Source organism: Dermacentor andersoni, chromosome 8 (assembly GCF_023375885.2).
Source record: "Dermacentor andersoni chromosome 8, qqDerAnde1_hic_scaffold, whole genome shotgun sequence".
Lineage (NCBI taxonomy): Eukaryota > Metazoa > Arthropoda > Arachnida > Ixodida > Ixodidae > Dermacentor > Dermacentor andersoni.
In genome coordinates, this window is record NC_092821.1 from 12,335,232 (window position 1) to 12,355,357 (window position 20,126).

A 20,126-nucleotide genomic window follows, 5' to 3' on the forward strand; every position below is an offset into this window, starting at 1 on the left:
TAAGTCAGCTGTCTTACGCTTGTTGAATAATTTTGAAAGTTCTGCCAGTTCTATTCTAGCTGTTCGTACATGGGCGTTTGTTAATCAGATATTTCGTCTCCTGCGATAGCTTACAGGTATCCTGTCTAAGGAAGTTACTACCAACTTCTATTGCACACTCCTTAATTATGCCCATAAGATTGTCGTTCATTGCTTAAACACTAAGGTCCTCTTCCTGAGTTAAAGCCGAATACCTAATCTGTAGCTTGATGCGGAATTCCTCTATTTTCCTTCTTACCGCTAACTTATTGATCGACTTCTTATGTACCAGTTGCTTCCGTTCCCTCCTCAGGTCTAGGCTAATTCGAGTTCTTACCATCCTATGGTCACTGCAGCCCACCTTGCTAAGTGCGTCCACATCTTGTATGATGTCAGGGTTAGCGCAGAGTATGAAGTCTATTTCATTTCTAGTCTCGTGATTCGGGCTCCTCCACGTCCATTGTCGGCTGTCCCGCTTGCGGAAGAAGGTGTTCATTATCCGCATATTATTCTGTTCTGCAAACGCTACTAATAACTCTCCCCTACGACGCTCTCGTTAATGCTATAGGATTCCTGTAAGCTTCCAGCTATCTCCTTATTATTCAGGAATCCGGGTCCTAGTTCCCGTCTCTTCGCTACGCCCCGGTAGCACAGGACCTGCCCGCTTTTGAGCACTGGATATGCTTCTTTCGTGCTCCTAAGTTCACTGAGCCCTATTATATCCTATTTACTGCCCTCTAATTCCTAAAATAGCACTGCTAGACTTGCCTCACTAGATAACGTTCTAGCATTAAACTTCGCGTTGTTCAGATTTCAATGGCGGCCTGTTCGGACCCAGGTATTCTTAGCACCCCCTGCTGCGTCACAGGTCTGACTGTCGCCAGTAGCTTCGCAGCCATTTGGGACTCAGGACCGGGGTTTCGTATAGGAGGTTGTGGCCAAGTACTTAACCAGGGTGGCCAATCCTGCTCTAGTGAGGAAGTGCGTTACCGGTTCTGATCACCGGGATCAGGCCGCACTCCACGCCTGTTTATGCAATTTTATCAACACGCGGATCTTTTTAATCTGGTGGAAAATTGCGCAGCACCGGGATTCGAACCAAAGTCATCTTGCACGCGAGGCGGATACCCTACCTCTACGCCACCGCTGCACATCTGCTGCACACCTCCTAGACAGCTCGCCCCAACTCCCCAGTGGGTTATTAAGAATGATATAGCAAGGTAAAGTCGTAGGCCAGTTGCTGAGATATTGTGAATAAAACCGCTACAGACACAGGACGGGGGGGAAGACGACAACACAGGGTGGTACGTCAACCAGGTAGTCAGGCCCACTGAATTTTAAAGGATCTGCGTGTTTTAGTTCGCCCAAATGGGTTTTAAGGAACTTGCTGACTTGATCTTGCTCTCGTCCAGGCTGACAAGGAAGGTAGCTTTACCATGCTTCCACAGAACCTTCTTCAGAAACAGCCAAGTATGCTGTCAGTAAGGATTGCAAGGGCGTTTCTCAAAAGACATCCAAGCTGAAGAGCAGGCCACTTGATCTTTTAAATCTCAACCTGGAGAAGCTGGCAAAACAGGTCTCGGGGAGTGATCTGAATTTTCTGAGCATTTTCTTCACCGCAAAGGCTCATAAAGACTCACAAAGAGTCACGGCCATTATAAAGAAAAGGGGAAGCTGGCAGGTACAAGTCAGCAATTTCCGTAAAACCCATTTGATCGAACTAAAACCCGAAGAACCTTTCGAAATTAGTGAGTCTGCCTACCTTGCTGAAGTAATATGTCTGTAGCGCTTTTATTCATAATAAAGGACAAGTCGCTCAGCCGCTACTAATGCAGCATCAGCAGTACCCTGTGACCTCTCCACTCACTTACGCAGTTGTCTCGCGCATCTTCTCCGCCAACCACTCAATGCGATACATCCACGGCCATTGCCACCCGTTCATCATCCCGTTAATCCAACTGCTCCCACCTTTGTATATCCTTAGCGTACACAAGACAACATTGCCATATGTTTTACCTGTGGTATAAATGGACAAGTTTTTCGGTTCTGTCGCTTCAATCTACTGGATTTGTGCAGACACCTCGCTACACCACGTAGAACCTTCCCACGACGATTAATCGCGCCGGCATTCGAGCAGGCCACCGTCCGAGCGCCCACTCGTTGCACGTCGTTCATGTACCCCTCGTCGCCGCACGTTGTACCCTACGAGTCGGCACCCTTTACGTACACAAGAGGCAAACTCATCGCAAAGAGCTGAGGAGGTAGGAACTGCATTTCCGTCGATGTGTCGAAGTCCTCTATTGTAGCCTTGGAACTTTGTTGACTTCACTGTGGACGGCGTCCTTAACGTTTCGCTAATTAACACTGGAACAGCCGTGTTTAGCACTAGACGAACGCCTCTTTCACTTCCTACGAGAGGTTATGACACAACTTTCACAGTTTTTTTATCCACACAGGAATCGCCCAGCAAGCTCAGCATTCAGCCGCGCACAAAGCATGATTCGTTATACGGGGCTTTCTTTACATTGTCGAGTTCGTGGTTCTGCCCTCCTGCTATGATGACGTTATACTTGCTGGGACATGTTCTCGCGAAATAACGCCATCAGCAACTGTGCGCGTGCGGAAGCAGAACTATCACCTCTGTGCGATGAGCCCCTCACCGCCACCATTTCTCCCTAAGCTAGTCCTTCGGGAAGACATCGCAATACTGCCGTACTCGACATTAGTTGCTCCCGTTTTGTGTGGCGCTCTATCCAAAGGCTCTGTCCTCTTCACATTCTCGGGACTCTTCATGACCAGCAATATATTCCCTATCCTTCCATCACGCTTGCCATTTCAGCTGGCTTCAGCTCCATAGTTTTGTTCAATCCGTTTCCGTCAACACTGAAGGCTCCCTGCAACGAAGCGCTTGGCCGTATTCAGCCCCTTGATGACATAATTATCATTTAGGTATTACTTATGCCTCGTTCTATTCAGAGCTCATTGATTTTTTGCGCCCTTTCCGCTCCTTCTCCAGCATCAAGTGACGTCTTCATTGCGTTCGTGGCCAATGAGCTTACATCCAAACAACGCTCACAACTTATTCAACGGCTTGCCCAATTTTGTTCTTCTTTCGACATCGCTCAGGCTACTCTAGGCCGCACATCGATCATTAGCCACCAGTGTGATACTAGCTTCAACGCACTATAGCGCCAGCGCCTGGGCCGTGTCTCAGCCAAAGAGCAAGAGGTTATCAGTAAGCACGTCGACAACATGCTCCAGCGCTGTGTCATTCGACCTTCCAATGGTCCACGGCATTACCCATTGTCCTCATCACATAAGAACATGGTTACATCTAGTTTTGCATTTGTTATCACCATCTCATTATTATAACATGATACAACGTATACCCTCTGCCGCGTATTGATGATGCTCGGGACAGCTTGCAAGTCGCTGAATTCTTCCCTTTGTGGAATTTGCGCTCAGCCTACCGGCAGGTCTCTTTTCAGCAGTTCATCGCACTACAAACGCATTGATTACTCCGGGCTGCTTATACGAATATAAGGTGACGTCCTACGAAATATAGCAAACTATAGCATTATATAAAAAGGCTGCCTTGTCATCGTTTTGGCACTGAAAGTTTCACTCATCGCCTGCCCTTCCACGTGGTAACTGACCATCACAACCTCGGTGGTCTATTCTTTGAGAGCCAACCCAGGTTGGCTCTCAAGTTACTTTTACCTAATAATTCAATTAAAGAAATGATAAATTAGTGGCAGTGAAGGTCGATGACAAAACAACTGGCCGCCGGTGAGGAATAATCCCACGTCTTCGCATTACGCGTGCGATGCTCTTAGGAGAGCATGTGTAATCATCATGCGGATCCGGATCCGGAAACGGATCCGGATCATGAGACTGAAATAATCAGAAGAATAAGAATGGGCTGGGGTGCGTTTGGCAGGCATTCTCAGATCATGAACAGCAGGTTGCCATTATCCCTCAAGAGAAAAGTTTATAACAGCTGTGTCTTACTAGTACTCACGTACGGGACAGAAACCTGGAGGCTTACGAAAAGGGTTCTACTTAAATTGAGGACGACGCAACGAGCTATGGAAAGAAGAATGATTGGTATAACGTTAAGGGACAAGAAAAGAGCAGATTGGGTGAGGGAACAAACGCGAGTTAATGATATCTTAGTTGAAATCAAGAAAAAGAAATGGGCATGGGCAGGACACGTAATGAGGAGGGAAGATAACCGATGGTCATTAAGAGTTACGGAATGGATTCCAAGAGAAGGAAAGCGTAGCAGAGGGCGGCAGAAAGTTAGGTGGGCGGATGAGATTAAGAAGTTTGCAGGGACAACATGGACACAATTAGTACATGACCGGGGTAGTTGGAGAAGTATGGGAGAGGACTTTGCCCTGCAGTGGGCATAACCAGGCTGATGATGATGATGATGATGATGATGATGATGATGATGATGATGATGAAGTGGTGACCTATGCTACCAACGCTCGCCGCTCAATACGCCCCTAAAGCTGAAGCCGGGATAACATTATGGACCGCCGTCGCTCGACACAGCACCACGAGGAAGAGCGATGTATGGCGAGCATCGCACTGCCGCCCACTCTACTACCACTGCACAGAAGCTGAGTACTTCTACCACCGTTGCCCGTGAAACAAATGAGCTTGCGCGGTTTCCTCGCCACTGCGTCATGCCTACAACGACGTGAGCGACCACAGAACAACGCCGAATACCTCCCTTACGCTGACATGACATCCCAATGAAGTGGCGTACGTTCGGGATCGTCTGCTCGCTACTTTTCGCCAAAACTTCGGTCCCAGTTTTCAGGTGCACGACGCAGGTTCTCAAGCTCAGGTAAATAAAAAAAAAGCAGCCACGGGAGATGTGTTTGCTGTACGCCGATTTTTTGAAGAACCTACGCCACAGACGACGAGGTTCCAAGAAAAAAATCACCACCCGAGTACTCCGTACAGATGGTTAGCCCGCAAAGCTGAAACGTGCGGACTCGGTGTTTGTCACTCGGTTAATCCGGACGGTTAAATAAACGAGGCTGCCGGATCTTCGGTACGCAGTTGCTGCTTGCGCTCGGCTGCACGAGCTTGTTGTTCTTATGCCCGCGCTTGGCGTAGACGAGCTCGTTCCCGGTGCTACTCAAGACGTTGCTGATCAAAAGCTGCCTGCTCCTCAAGATTACTATGACGCGTGGCTTAACCATTTCGGAGCCGGAGAGAAATTGTTGCGCTCGCGCTTGGCTGTGACGGAGACCAACCACGTCACTACTGGCGCAGCTAATCCAACACCATCCACATAGCTCAAGGCCTTTTCACATCGATCTATTACGTCTTCTTACCTGTCCCAACTGCCATAGACTCTAATGGGGATGCTCCCGAGTAGGCCGCAGTAATTTTGACGTCACCGTTTTTATCACACCAGCCTTTTGAATCAAAATTTCGGGCCAGGTAGCGTGACGTCATGGCTCGGAGTAAACAGTCTTCGTGCTATCTATCTTGGCTAATCACGCTGCATGCCCATGGGGTTGCGCCAGAGGAGTTTTCGGTGTACAGACGACTGACAGACGGACGGACGTACGGGCGAATAGGCCAGCCGTATACAGCTTCGCAGTAAAAGTGCAACGACGCAGCCACGATGCGCGGCCTCACAGCGGAAACCACGTGCAACAGAAATAGGTGTTCGACGTATAAATTGCTACACGACGCAAGACTAGTGGGACGATGCGAAGCAGCCGTGACATAACGCGACGTAGTAAGAACAACCAAAGATCGAAAACTGCACTCGTTGACGGACTGGTGGATACAGTTGTTTCGTAAATTGTCAAGTTTTTCGCGCCTTCCAGACCGCGCGAAGGCATGCTACTCATTCAGACTCAGTGGGTCCGGCCACCACAAAGCAGGGCCCGAGAGATCCACAAGCAGACACACACATGAAGCGAAGAGAGGCGATACTATGGAGGGGTGCACAAACGCACTCTCTCTTGTCCCCGCACTTCCAACACTACATACAAGTTTTGCCTGGTAAACCTGCTTGCATGGCATGTGGCGTCTTCCCCGATAATGCTCACGTTCTGTGGGATTGTCCGGTGAGCCATCCCGCTATTCAGGCTGGCCTTGACAAACTCTCACTCACCCGTAGACCTGCGACATTTGAGGAGTGGCTGGCGGACTCCTCCTTCGACTGCACATACGTGCCATGATCGAGCTCATCACGACGCTCGGCTTGGCAGACAACTCGAACAAAGAGGGTGAACCGGGACCGGGGTTCTTGAATAAAGTTTATTCTCCCTCTCTCTCTCTCTCGATGTACTTGCCGATGGGCGCAACGTTAGTGCTCTAGTGGACAAGGGCGCCGACTACCCCGTCATGAGCGGACGCTTAAGCACAGAACTAAGAAAAATGAAGACTGCGGCCCAACTCTTCCTTTTCTTGGAGCGTTCCTTTCCTTGGACATTGTAATATCCTTACGCAAGAAGCCCTTCACACCGTCTAGCCTCAGAGAGGGCGTAGAGTACGGTAGCGCAGTCAGAAACCCCATTTACCAGTCCTAGGGATAGTAGTGCCTCAGCAAGAAGGAAAGGCATGTGGGCCGTCCGGGTGCGAGGGTTATTGTGAACAATTGTAACCAAACATGTATAATCAGTAAAGTAAATGAGTGGTGCCACTAATAGTTCTGCACGAACTATCTACAGTAACGTATATACGCTTTTTTACCACTTTGGTTATTTTACATGAGAATTTTCAAGAAGTGAAAGCACACACGCTGATGACACCTGACCTCAGTGTCCACGTCATCTCAGCGCACCAGGTAAGAAAAGGAGCCAATCTTCGTCATGTTTTTCCTAGAGCAGCGGCTGTGTTATCTCCATTAGCGCAGTTTGGCAAATAATAGTCATGACTGGAAAAGCGTATTTTACCGAAGAGGAAGGGTGACTTATTGGCGGAGCTTCTCAACGTCCATAAAGCTTCCGTTGAGAACAAGCGCTCAGACGGGGTCTCGATATGGGATATGGGATAAGTTGTGCGCTGAAAACATAGCCGGCCTATAGCACGTCCCCGTGATAGGAAGCAGCTCAACAAGTTGAGGGATAATATGAAACGAACTCGGAAGCCCGGGAAATCCAAGAACATGCGTGACGTCATGGCCATAGCTATAGGCTTTCCTTCTTTCTTTTACATTGACAATGAGACGTGGTATATTACAGGAGGCGCCCCACCATCTCTGCCCATGGACGTGCGATTGGCGCAAATTGAGGGGACTGTTGTGGGTCAAATAAAATAACACTTATGCAAACAGATAAATATAGACGCTAACTAAGGCACTGAATTTTCGGTAATTGACATAAACCGAGAAGTGCACCGAGCAGGCCTGGAACGTGCCTTTCTGCCTGACGGGATACGTATTAAGGAAACTGAATCAACGCAGACTTGGACGTCGATTCGCGGCAAGGGCTGTAGCTTTTTTAGGTGTGCCGCAGCCAATCAGGAAGGAAGATTAAGCATCGAATGTAACGATACACCAGCACAGGGAAGAAATAAACCACAAGGAGTTAGGAGAAGATGCACAGAGGATAACATGATACTCTTTAGTCTAAGAACTTAAAAAAAAAGGAAAACAGAGAGGGTGCTCAAGTTTGAAAGTTTGTTGCTTCGAAGTGGTTACATATGTGTGATAGCGCCGACAGGCGTCGTTCAGCGTCCGTTATCAGAAGCGGATAAGAAACCGCCAGCGCGTATAAGAAGCACGCGCTGTTCCGAATAAAGCATTCTCTGTTGCGGAGCTCGTTAGTCTGCTTGCTCGTCACGCTGCGCGCCTGGGCGCGTCACCATCCGCGCAGTACGCAAGAGTATGTTGATAGATTTTGCTGCTTCACGTTCGTCCTGTTCAAATCCTCCGTTGACGCTGCTCACCAAGACGAACCTAATTGAAGTAGACGTAGATGGTGTTCCGTTGACGGCACTGATACTGGAGCCCAAGTGTCCATAATGAGCGCTAACCTATGTCGTAATGAGCGCTTACAATATGGTCCCATAGTCAAAGACTGTATTGGGACCTGCGGTCATGGTTAGGTGGTGAGAGGAATTACTACATGGCAGCAAAATACAGCAATATCATGAGATTACAAAACACGCCAAAAAGTAGAACTAAGATAAAAAAAACATGTTGAGCAGAAACGCAGAAGAAAGAGAAAATAATAATAAAGAAGAAAAAAATGTGCGAGTATGAACAAATGTGTATCACACATGTATAATACTAAAGGACATCAACACAGTATGATACGTGAGCTAGAACAACAAGACACGACCGGAAATTAGACTAAATACTCAAAACATTTTAAGATCATTCTTAAATTTATATGTGCTGTTACAGTCTTTTACAACTAAAGGCAAGGAGTTCCACAGTAAAATGAAAGAAAAATGAAATGTGAATTTGCCATAGTTAGCGCGCACGTTGGACAAGATCAAATTTTACTTATATGCAAATCTCGTATTGCTAGCATTCAGTAAAGATGATACCAAAATTAGGTAAAGGGGGAGCTGATTGCTGGTCAGCCTATAAAACAGTATATCCGAATTATAGGTAATTATCTTAGATATGGTGAGCATGTTATTACTTCTGAGCAGTTAAGTTGCATTAGTATTGTAAGAGCCATGAGTTCGTACCCTAATGGCTTGATTTTTAATGACTTGCAACAAGCTGATATGTGTATTATATGTATTTTGCCAACACTTCACAGCATAGTTGACATGTGAATAAATAAATGCGTAACAGAGTTACATAGGGTGTTAGAGTTAAAATGGTAACGCGCTCTGATGAGAGCTCCCATGCCGTAGGCCATTTTATTTTTACGCATGCAATATCATAATGGAATTTAAGCTTGTGGTCCAATTTGACTCCCAAGTATGTGACATAATCGCTCGCGTTAAAAGTATGCTGCACAATCATTGCAGGAGGTATGTTGTTCATAAACCATTGGCTGGAGCCTAAATCGACGAATTTTGAATTTACAGGGTTTATATGTAGCTTACTTTTATGGCACCCTTCCTGAATGTTAGCAACATCAAAGTTCAGGTTAGTTACAGTGCTGAAATGCTATTGGCAGAATTTATTATAATCGAGTCAACGGCATCCAGCATGCAGTGAGAGTATTTAGGAGATTTAGGCATATAATTTATAAAAGTTTGAAAGAAAAGAGGGCCAAGAATGGACCCTTGTTGTACACCTAAATTAGTCGTTTTTGTACCCGAGACAGCATCAGAAACGCGGGCAACTTGAATTTGGTCAGGTCACTCTTTAAATGTAACAAAGGGGGACCCCAACTTCCGAATAATTCAAGCTTTTTGAAGAGTACGGAATCAACAATTGTATCAAATGCTTTGTAGTAAGGTTGAGAAATGCTGAGCTGGCAAAATTTCCCTCATCAATTATTTTCTTAAAAGCATCAGTTGGAGACCCTAGGGATAGGTTAGTGGAATAACCCTGTCGGAATCCTAGCTGATTAGAAGGAAGAACAGGAAATTTTGAAAGGTATTGTTTTAAAGGCATTACAACTAATTTTTATATTACTTTAGTGAAGAAAGGCAACATGCAAATGGGTCGATAGTTAGTCATTAATGAGCACGCACCTTTTTCGGAAATGGCAGTAATCTTTCCTCGTTTTAGCTCGTTTAGAAAAATGCCCGATTTGTATGTATGGTTAATTAAAAGAAAAAAAAACAACTCAAATTAGATGAGCAATTACTTTTATGTGATAAGGCTGCATGCCATCAAGGCCCACGGCAGTGGTTTTAAAAAATTCGTATGACAGAAAGTACCTTCTGAGACGTTCCCCTTCACACGAAAAAATGAATGAGGAATACGAATAAATACACCTCGAATTCAGGCGTCCTTCGCGGACTCTATGAATGAATGAATGAATGAACTTTATTCCCCTTTTAAGAAAGGGGAGGAGCCGGGGGGGAGAGACGGAGGTCTAAGTACTCCAGTCCCAGCAGGCGTCCATCACCACATTATGTGGCTAGAAGTCCGTCTACCAGTCGTGGTAGGCCTCCGCTACCTCCTCAGCCCACCTCAGGACTCGGTCCTGTAGGGTGGGATCGGAGCTGCGCAGGGCAGTCTCCCACAGCTCCTCGCTACTAATTAATGGTTTGAGCTTGCGGGGGGGTGTTTTGAAGGGGCATTGCCACATGATATGGGAGAGATCTGCTATGGGGACAGGGCAAAAGCGACACTTGGGTGTCGGGTATGTGGTGGGAAAGAATAAGTGCAAAGTGCGCGGGGTAAGAAAGGTGCGAGTTTGTAGTTGTCGCCACAGTATTTCTCTCTGGCGCGTTCTAGACACACAGAGAGGTGGATACAATAGGCGTTGGTTTCTGTAATGTGTGCAAATTTCATGGAATGTGACGAGTGTGTCTTTATTGTTGTGTTGTTGGGAGTCATTGGGTGTTAGAGTTAGGCCCATATTTGCGGCCACTCGGTCCGTGAATCCTCGAGCAGCGGCATGAGCCATTTCGTTGCCATGGAGTCCTTGATGTGCTGGAGCCCATACGAGAGCGATGTCTTTTTCTGGTGGGTGAGCTACAAGCAGAGAGTGCGCGAGGTTGTTAATGTAGCCGTTACTGAAGTTCCGGATAGCAGTTTTAGAGTCACTAATAATGACGTCGCAATCGGGTAGCCCCGATGCAAGTGCAATGGCGGCCTCTTCCGCGTCACCCGCCGAGGTGGTCTTGACTGATGCTGAACAAACAGTGTTGCCCTGGTTGTCTACGACCGCTATAGCATAACGATGTTTAGGGGTGTAGGCTGCAGCGTCCACATAGTACACTCCTTCAGCCTGTCCATAGCTGCGTTGTAGCGCCTTGGCTCGATGTTTGCGGCGTTTGACGTGAAATTCGGGGTGCATGTTTCTGGGTAGGGGCTGGATGTGATATTGGCCGTGTATGTTCGGAGGAAGTTGATGTCGCCTACTCTCGTTGAATGGTGGAGCACGATGAAGTTGCCTCAGGATCTCACGCCCAGCTTCAGTGGTGGTGAGTCTATGGTATTGTGATGATAGATGGGCTTCGGTTAATTCTTGAAGGGTATTTAGTGTGGCGGTGGCCATCACCCTTTGTGTGGATGCTCTAATTGGAACACCAAGAGCGATTTTGTGTATCTTGCGAATCAAGCAATTCACAGTATCCTCTTCTTGCCTAGAGAGTGAGAGATACGGCAGTGCGAAGGTGATTTTGCTTAAGACAAAAGCCTTGATTAGCTGAATTAGCTCCTTCTCTCGAAGCCCTCCGTGTTTGTTGGAGATCCTCCCTATCAGGCGGAGCGTATTATCTACCGTTGTTTGTAGTGTTTGCAAGGTGTGCTGATTTGCTCGGTTGCATTGGAGGTGTAATCCTAGGACCCTTATCCTGTCTACTTGGGGTATAGGGTGCCCTTCAATCGTGAGTTGGATATTCGGGGGTGAAGTCCTGAAGCGTCTTGTGGGGCGTAGAAGGAGAAGCTGTGATTTGCTGGGGGAGCACCTGAGATTCAACTCGTGACCTACTTGTTCGACCTGATCAATTGCGGCTTGGAGGGTGTCTTGGATGTGCCCGTCAGAACCTCCGGTCATCCACAGCGTAATATCGTCCGCGTACAGTGTGAATCGGAGGTCAGGAATCTTCTTGAGAGTGAAAGCTAAAGGTCGCATAGCCAAATTGAAGAGGAGGGGGGAAAGTACTGCCCCTTGGGGCGTGCCAGTGCTTCCTAAACTTATTTGGCCAGATTGTTCGCTGCCTAATTGTAGCGTCGCAGTACGCTTCGTGAGGAAGCTGCGTATATAGCGGTAGATTCGCTCCCCGCAGTTTATACTGCTAAGTTCGCGTAGTATGGCCAAGTGGGACACGTTGTTGAAGGCGCCCTTGAGGTCGAGGCCGAGCAACGCTTGTGTGTCACGTGCGTCGCTCGGTTCGATAATGTCTTCTTTGAGCCTTAACATGACATCCTGACAAGAAAGAGATTTGCGAAAGCCAGTCATTTCCGAAGGGAACAAGTGATTATGTTCGATGTATTTGGAGAGGCGTAGGTGGATTACGTGCTCCAAGATCTTCCCTATGCATGAAGTCAGAGAAATTGGACGGAAGTTATCAATGTGAATTGGCTTATTCGGCTTTGGAATGAATATCACTTTGGCTGCTTTCCATTGTTGGGGTATCTCTCCCTCTTCGAGACAGTGGTTGTAATACTCGGTGAGTTTGCTTATGGATTGCTCATCGAGGTTGCGAAGCGTTTTATTAGTCACAGAGTCTGGGCCTGGTGCCGTGGTGGTTCGCACTTGGTTGAGGGCATGTCGAACCTCCGCTTCTGTGATGGGGCTGCAAAGCTCCTCATTGGGTTCACCAGCATAGTCAGGCATGGGTATTTGCGTAGGAGGGGGCATATGTTTGGAAGCCAGGTCGCTGAACATGGTCGGCAGGTCGGCTGCATGTTCATGCAGCAGTTTATTCATCTGGTGGTTGTTGTGCGTCCTAGACGTGGTGGGGTCGAGCAGGTGCCGGAGCAATTGCCAGGTCTTTTTAGTGCTGAGAGTACCATGCGCTCCTTCGCAAACCTGAGTCCATTGCTGCGTCGCCAATTTGATAGCATATTGTTGGATCTGAGAGTCTAATTTGGCTATTCGGATTCGGAGTTTACGATTGTAACGTGCTGTTAGCCATTTCCTAAGTAAAGCTTGCTTCGCTTCCCACATGTGTAATAGCTTGGAGTCAATTGTGGCCAAGGGTGTGTCTAGCGGGAGAGTGGTGGTATGGGCATCTACGTCTGCTTGCAAGGCGTTCGCCCATTGCTCAATGTCGGTAATGGATTCTTCGTTAGTGTTGCAGCGAGATTTTCTGAATTCCGTCCAATTCGTAAGCCTTAGTGGTTTCGTGGCTAGCGGTCTGTGCTTAAAATCTACACGGAGTTCGAGGATGTAATGGTCGCTTCCCAAGTTGTTTTGGAGGTTTTGCCACGTCGCCTGAGTGATGCGGTGAGTTAGGGTGAGGTCGGGGGATGTATCCCTACTGACGCTATTTCCTAGCCGGGTAGGAAGAGTGAAGTCATTGTAGATGGTGAAACCTTGATTTTGTATGTGCTGCCATAGAGCTCTTCCCTTAGGAGTGGATGCGGAGTGGCCCCACATTTGATGGGGGGCATTGAAGTCGCCCGTTACGACTAGCGGCTGTTTATTGGCGTTAGCTTTGGCCTGGGCAAGCATGTTCTCAAAGCGGTGGTGTCGAGCATTGGGAGGGCTATAAACATTCAACACGCATAGGGTGGGTTGTGTGTGGCTTTGAGGTAGAATTCTGATGAAATCGTGGGGGATTTCAGTACTGCTGAATGTTTCCCGTTTAACAGAAAGATGTCGCCTTGCAAGTATGGCAGTGTTGGGCTTGTCTATGTGAGGATCTTGAAACGTATCGTATCCAGGTAGCGTGACTTTCCCGTGTGTTTCCTGCAAGGCTATAATGTCAGGGAGCTCGTTAAGACTCTGTAGAAATAGTGTTAGAGATGCGCGCTTGTTGCGGAACCCCCTGCAGTTCCACTGCCATATGACTAGACTACGGGCTGGCTTCATCATTATTGTCATTTTGAAGGACGGGAATTTGTGACGTCGCGGAGCGTCTTCCCCAGCTGTCGATTAGCTCTTGAAACCGGCAAAAGTGTGCAGATGCCTCACAAATAAATGCATCAAGCTTGCTCTCTAGTCGATTTTCAAGGGCAACAAGTTTGTTTTCCAGAATGTCCATGCGGTCAGTGAGGACAAATATGGCGTTTTCAACGGTGTTCTCGGTGTCTGTTATTTCGGCATTCTTCCTTTTTGCGGGTGGGGGCTGCGTGTGTGATGAAGGCAGCATTGGAGTTGCGGTTTCCGTCGTAGCAGTGGATGCAAGTGTGTCCATGTGTTCTGTCGGAGGACGTGTGAGTGTGGGTGCAAGCGTTTGTGGGAGTGGTTTGGAAGTAGCAACAGGAGTGTCAGTGATATCGATGGGGGGGTGGAGCATTGCTTTGAGCTGCTTGATTTCGTTTTTAAGCATTTCGTTCTGATTTAGCAAGTATTTGATGAGAGAGTTATCAGCATATTGCGAGGAGCTGCTATTCTGGGAGACTACTCCTGCCCAGCTCACCTTTTTATGGTTGATGGGCGGTGTCTCCTCGTTGCGTGGGGTCAGCGGAGGCCAAGCTTGCTTCGATGATGGGAGCTGCGCCGATGCTGCAGTGTTCTTGCGGCCAGAGCTGCTCTGCGGCGTCTCTTGTCCAGTGCGTTGATTGGGGGCCTGTACAGCGTTCCTGGCCGGAAGTGTCAGTTTAGACTCTGGAGGTGCCGGGGGCGGTGTCCTTGGTTTGTAACGAAGTTTGCACTCTGAGGAACCAGTCTCGTGTGTTCCGGTGCAGATGATGCATGTGGGAGTACAGCTGTGGTCCTGAGGAGGATCTGGCGTGCCGCATTTTGGGCAGAGACATATGGTCACATTGGGGCAGACGTCTTGGCGATGGCCAAGCTGCCGGCACTTAGTACACGCCTCCACTTTTTGTCGATATGGTCGGCAGCGGAGGTCTGTGCGGAGGTAGTCACTGTAGAAGGGGACCTTTGAGCCTTCGAAAGTGACCAGGATGGAGTCTGTAGAGCCCATTCTTCGAGCAGCTAGGATGTTGATTGCTGGATTGGACTCTCGAAGGTTAGCCAACACGTTCCCTTCTACCAGGGAGGCCGGCAGCTGGATAATACCCCTACACGAATTTTTAGGGTCTGCCACGTGCGTGGAGACTTCGTAGCTCTTGCCCATGATGGTGAGGGTGACGATCTTCAAATAGCGATCAGCCCTGTCCATGCAGGGAGTGCTTATGATGATTGTGTTGTTAATCTCGTTGGCCCGGAGTCGATCTAGCGATGCTGCAGCCGTGGAGAGACCAGTGGACTTGATGACGATGTCGCGGAGAGAGACTGGATGTATGTTGGCGCAGTTGACTCCACCATGTACACGAAGAATTATTTTGTATTCTGCGGCTGGAAGTGGAGGAGGACGAGGCAGAATGTGGCTTACTTGCGGTGGAGTTTTGAGGGTGCTGGGTGAGGTTGGCGAAGGCTTCTTGGTGTCGGAGTAAATAAATTTCTCGCGCCAATCGAGGATCTCTTCCGGAGTCATGTCGACGCTGTCGACGACGCCGTCCTGACTCATGGCTTCTGCAGCTGCTACCGCCGACGCACGCTGCCGGCGTTGCGCGGCAGGGGCGCGGGGGTTCGGATGTTTCGAATAAACGGCGATGAACTGAAGATGACAGGTCCGATTTCCGCTGAAGAGGTGTCGTTCGACAGCGGGTCACTTACAGCACCAGTGATCCAAAAATCACAAGAGGCGAGGCAAGAATTTGGACACAGCAAACGAAAAAAGACGGAGCCGATGCATCATGCAACCACAGCGTTCTACTGCCAAGAAGCGTCTCCGGACTCTATGAAAGAGAAACCACTGAAGGCATGAGCGTTTCCTTTCGAATGACCACAAACCAGGACCATATTTCATAAGCGCGAAATAATTGACAGATGCAGTGAAGCGCAAGCGCAGGAAATGTTTGAGGGATTTTGCACATTCAAAAGTGGCGACGCGTGCGTCAGTTCTGCGTCCCTCATGCTCTCAACAAATGAACTCGTTTATCTCCGTGGCGGACGCTTATCCTTCTTATCAATATTTTTCCGTTCTTTATGTCACATTCAATGACATCTTTATAGGCTGCTTCTGCAAATAAGGCATTTGGTTGCTAGTCAGCGCTCAGTCCTGTGCTCTTTACTTCCTCGTCCTGCGTGGCGCTGTTCCTGTTTTTATTCTAAACCTGAACTAGCCAGCCCCATCGAACACACTGCTTCCAGTTATTTGCCTTCGTTAACGCTAGAGCCGTCGAAAAGAGCGCCTTATTCACTTGAGACAGGTGGTCATTGACAAACAAGGTAAGATCAGACTAAGAACGACAGAAAGCGGAGCTACTTGGTAAAGATTCATTATGAAAAAAAGAGGTGAGGCGTGCAGACAGGACACAAGAGTAGAGAAGTGGACAGCTCGAACGCCGACTATCAACTGAAGAGAACACTGAGGGGAAAAAAGAAAGGCACAAAGCTCATCTGCGCAAGCTCAGGAATGCCACGTGTCAGTCGGGTGCATGTGCCGGTCTACGTGAGAGATAACTGTTAAGGCACTTAATCTCTTCCTTATGTAAAGTAATTTAAGACTGACTCACGCACGCACTTCCACCATTATAGATATGCCATGCCTCTACCATAAGACGCGTATCTTCATTCTTATGCCTGTACAATATCGCGCATTCATCTAACTCTGGCGTGCAGTGGGAATCTTCGCAATGCAGGGAAAGATCCGACTCCTTAGAAGCACGTTATCCTAGCGTAGCAGTGCCCACTGTGACAGCGCCTAATGAAGTCGGTTTAGAGGGGGCGGACGTGGTTACAGCAAGCAGTAATAGCAAGAAAAGAGTAGTGGCTATTCCGTACATTCTTTGAATATCGCACAGGCTTAAAAAAGTTGCAAGTAGATATGATGTTAATGTTGCTTTCGCTGCTCCCAATTAGCTAGGTAAGATATGCGCTGCCGTATAGAGGAAAAAGGAGCAGGTAAAAGGCAAGAAAAGAACAGATATTTGTCCAGTGAAGCACAATCAGAGCAACAGTTCTACTGTCGTATGGGTGTGGTGTATAAAATTCCCCTTAGCTGTGGCCAATTCTACGTAGGGCAAACGGGACAGTGTATCGATCAGATGCTAATAGAACATAAAAGGTCGTTAACCGGTAGATCGCCTTCTAATCTTTCCCTACATTGCCAAGATTGTACCTGCACGCCAGAGTTAGATGAATGCGCGATATTGTACAGGCATAGGAATGAAGATACGCGTCTTAGGGTAGAGGCATGGCATATCTATAATGGTGGAAGTGCGTGCGTGAGTCAGCCTTCGATTACTTTACATAAGGAAGAGATCAAGTGCCTTAACAGTTTTCTCTCGCGTAGACCGGCACATGCACCCGACTTACACGTGGCATTCCGGAGCTTGCGCAGATGAGTTTTGTGTCTTCTTTCTTTTTTCGCGTCACTGCTGCCTTCAGTTGATAGTCGGCGTTCGTGTTGTCCACTTCTCTACTCTTGTGTCCAGTCTGAACGCCTCACCTCGTTTTTGCATAATGAAAATCAGACGTTGCGCAAACACCGATGTAACTGAGGTAAAGTCTCGTTTTTCCTTCCTTACTGATGAAGTGCGTTTTTTTTTTTTTTTTTACGTGAGCTTTCTGATTTTGTGGAAACCTGGCGAACAACGTCGAGATCATTGATCAGGAGAGGGCATCAAATTTTTTTTCCAATGGTTTGCATGATAGCTGTGCAGTCTTCTCTTCGAGTGCGCGGAATTCCCCTGATCTCAACGTTGTTGATTATCGAATATTGGTCGAGTTCAGCTACTTTATTCATGAGAGTGGCATTCTGCGATTTCAGGGCGGTGTTGTCAGACCTCAGCAACTCATTTCCACTGAGCAACTCCTCGACCATCTCATTCGAAAAGTGCACACTGGATACCAAGGCTACGACCTGTTTTTTCACCTCAGGTACATTCAAGTCCGAGCCCCGAGCCTCAGCATGCACTTTCTGAACGCATCCTGAGCTAACTTAGCATTCTGAACCTCAAGGTTAGGCTCAAGGACCTCTGGCCGCTTCGTAAGCTCAGCATTTGCTGGCATATTCAAAAAATTAAAGTACAGTTGTGTGAAGGTAACAGTGGTAGCAACAATAGCAAAAAACGACCTCATAATTCAGTGCGCCAACGCGTCAGACGACCTTGTAGTATCCGAAATATCGTCGTAAGAGTTTCTCGCCGAGTCCTCGTCGGCGTGTCGAAGTCCAGACCCAAACAAGGTTGCCGGGCTGGTATTCCACGTAACGTGGGCGAAGACTGTAGGGCCGGCTCTTGGTCCACTGGTGATTCTTGAGCCGCAGGCGGGCGAGCTGTCGGGCTTCTTCGGCGCGCTGGAGACAGGCGGCGACGTCGAGATTTTCTTCATTGGAGACTTGCGGCAGCATTGTATCAAGAGCATGGCATCAGGTTTCTTCCATAAACCAGGTTTTACGGCGTGATCTGAATTGTTTCTGGCACCGCTTTCTTGTAAGCGGTGGTTACGTACTGCACGACCGCATCCTACGTCATATGCTCGACGTCAACGTACATTGGAAGCATGTCGGCGATGGTGTTTTTTAGCCGCTGCTTAAGACCATTCGTCTGCAGGTGGTACGCAGTTTTCCTCCTGTGGCTTGTCTGGCTGTATTGGAAAAATTGCTTGGATGAGCTCTGCCGTAAATGCCGTTCCTCTGTGGGTGATGAGGACTTCTAGGGCGCCATGTCGCCGCAGGAAGTCGTCAACGAAGAATGTCGCCACTTTGGCTGCGCTACCTTTCGGCAGAGCATTCGTTTCAGCAAACGGGGCGAGGTAGTCCGTCGCCACGACGACCCACTTGTTTCCAGATGTTTACATGCCAAATGGTCCCAACAAATTCATCCAGATATGCTCAAGTGGTCGGCAAGGAGGCTCGATCAGCTGTAGTAATCCCGCTGGCCTTATCGGCGGTCTCTTGCGTCGGTGACTGTCTCGGCATGTGTTGACGTAACCGTGACGGCAGCAGTTATGCGCGGCCAGTAATACATTTCCTGCATCCTCGACAGCGTGCGGGATAATCTGAGGTGCTCAACGGTCGGATCATCAGGTAGGGCGTGCAGTACTTCTGGAGGCAGTGATGAGGGAACAAGAAAGTAGTTGGCTCGGACTGGTGAGAAGTTCTTTAAGAGGACATAGTTTTTCAGGGAAAACGAAGGCGATATTCGCGTAAATACAGTAGGCACAACGTCGTTGTTGCCTTCCAAATACCTGACGAGGCATTTTAGTTTCGGGTTTGGTCGTTGCTGTTCAGCGAAGTGTTCCGCGCTTATTATTCCAAGGAAGGCGTCGTCATCCTCATCCTCTTTCGGTGGTTGGCCAATCGTGGCGCGTGATAAGCAGTAGGCATCAGAGTGCTGCCATTCATATTTGTAAGCGACCGTTATGTCAAATTCCTGGAATCTCAGACTTCATCGTGTAAGGCGTCCTGAAGGGTCCTTTAAAGGGATAGTGAATAAAAAATTTGTCGCCGAGATTTCTGTCTCCAGTGATAGCTGTTGCACCGAGAGCGACCAAAACAACACTCTTTCTGAGGAGAAGTGAGCGAAAAGTAATTATTTTAGTGAATATTTCTCAAATCACAGCACCTACCGGCCTCCTCCGAAAGCTCTGGCAAAACCGGATATCACGTCACGCTTACCCACCTCGAGGCCCATTGCGAGCGATCGTCCACACTGAGCGCGCGAAGGGGAGAGTTGACGTTTGCAGCAACGCGCTTTCTTTGTTCGACCGTCCTATTCGTACCGCTTCGTCGTGTGAGCTGTTCGAAAACCTCGTCTTTCATCTCGTGGATTTGTGGTTTGATGTGTGGAGCAGCCGTGTCAACGCCGCAAAATGCCGTGAAAACGGCAGGCAGCGGTAGTCTTTTTCTCGCGTACTTGTTCACGCTGTAGTGTTGCGCACAGGTGCCGTTTGACCGTAATTTGTCGTTTGTACGACGTTCTGAGCCAGATGTTTGGCCAATTCTGCCAGAATGAATCAAAATCCGCATCGTCTGAAGATAGTCTGAAGCGACGGCTGACGAAAAAAAAGTCGCCGACATGAGACTGGTGGCGCCATTTCGTGTGCACCAAGGGAAGGAGTGCTCGGCTGCGATGAAACAACGGGACTCTGAAACCGCTGCGCATGTACTCGTTCACTCCGTCAGTAACAAGACGTTTCCTGCTTACAGAGGCGCATTTCAGTCACTGCACATGCCTGGCTTCAATCCTCACCCGTTGCTTCATCGCATCTATTCTCAAAACAGCTACTTGCGTGCGTCAAGCACCTGCCGCGCGAGAGTCGGCAGCCGACTGTTATGCTAACGCCGCCGGCCACACCTGCTCCGAGGGCGTAGGTACAGGGAGGTCTACACGCGTCAATATCTTCAACGATTTCTACGTG